Source organism: Dryobates pubescens, chromosome 31 (assembly GCF_014839835.1).
Source record: "Dryobates pubescens isolate bDryPub1 chromosome 31, bDryPub1.pri, whole genome shotgun sequence".
Lineage (NCBI taxonomy): Eukaryota > Metazoa > Chordata > Aves > Piciformes > Picidae > Dryobates > Dryobates pubescens.
In genome coordinates, this window is record NC_071642.1 from 7,921,362 (window position 1) to 7,922,992 (window position 1,631).

A 1,631-nucleotide genomic window follows, 5' to 3' on the forward strand; every position below is an offset into this window, starting at 1 on the left:
TGCCACCATCCCCCTCTCCTGGGTGGGATGCTCCAGCTGTGCCCTCCACACCCCCACCCCCCTCGTCGCCTCCCCTCTGTGCTGCCTCAGCTTTAGCGTCAGGGTCACGGAGCCCTGGAGCAGGCTGCCCGGGGAGGCTGTGGAGCCCCTTGCTCTGGAGAGCTTCCAAGAGCCATCTGGATGTGTTCCTGTGTGGCCTGCACTAGATTACAGACCCTGCTCTGGCAAGGGGGTTGGACTGGAGGATCACCAGAGGTCCCTTCCAGCCCCTGCCATCCTGTGGCCACCCTGTGCTCCCGTGGCAGCTTTGTTCTGTGCTGTTTTCCTCCCTCCTGCTCTTCCACTCCTCCTCCCTGGGAGATCCCACGAGCAAAAAGAGTTGGAGCAGGGTTGGGTTTGGGGTTTTCCTGTGCTCCACCATGGCTCATGCCCAACCACAAGGCTGGGTTTGGCTGCTTGCTGCCTTGCTCACTGCTTCCCCAACCCACCCCGTGGCTAGGATAGAATCAAGGAATTGTCAGGGCTGGAAGGGACCTCAAGGCTCAGCCAGCTCCAACCCCCCTGCCATGGCCAGGGACACCTCACACCACAGCAGGTTGCTCACAGCCACCTCCAGCCTGGCTGCAAACACCTCCAGCCAGGAGGCTTCCACCACCTCCCTGGGCAGCCTGTGCCAGGCTCTCACCACCCTCCTGGGGAATAACTTCTTCCTCACATCCAATCTCAATCTCCCTACTTCTAATTTTGCTCCATCCCCCCCAGTCCTATCCCTCCCTGACACCCTCAAAAGTCCCTCCCCAGCTTTCTTGGAGCCCCCTTCAGATCCTGGAAGGCCACAATTAGGTCTCCTTGGAGCCTTCTCTTCTCCAGACTGAAATGATGCAGGGATGGGACACAGCTGAGCTCTCTTCCTCCAACCACACAGCAGCAGCTGCTTCCCTGCTTCCTGCAAGGCAACAAGGATCTCCCAGTGCATCCCAGCCCCACTCTCCTCCTCCCATCTTTCATTTCAGTCTCCAGGCTGAAGATCCAGAGGAGTCTGTGCTGTTCAGTCTGGAGAGGAGAAGGCTTTGAGGAGACCTCCTTGTGGCCTTCCAGGATCTGCAGGGGGCTCCAGGAAAGCTGGGGAGGGACTTTTGAGGGTGTCAGGGAGGGATAGGACTGGGGGGGATGGAGCAAAACTGGAAGTGGGGAGATTCAGATTGGCTGTGAGGAAAAAGTTGTTCCCCATGAGGGTGGTGAGAGCCTGGCACAGGCTGCCCAGGGAGGTGGTGGAAGCCTCCTGCCTGGAGGTGTTTGCAGCCAGGCTGGAGGTGGCTGTGAGCAACCTGCTGTGGTGTGAGGTGTCCCTGGCCATGGCAGGGGGTTGGAACTGGCTGAGCCTTGAGGTCCCTTCCAGCCCTAACAATTCCATGGCTCCATGATCCTATGAGCCTTCAACTCAAGAATCCAGCCCAAAGATGCTGCCTTCAGCTCCAGGAGCCATGGGGCACCACTGGCCAGGCAGCCTCCCCCTCAGCTCCCAGCATTGCCACACAGCCTTGGCTCACCCCTGCCGCCTGCAGCCCTCTGCACTGTGGTCTTCTGTGGCCACCCCACCCCACAGCTGCTCCAGGCAGGGCTGTGGAGGA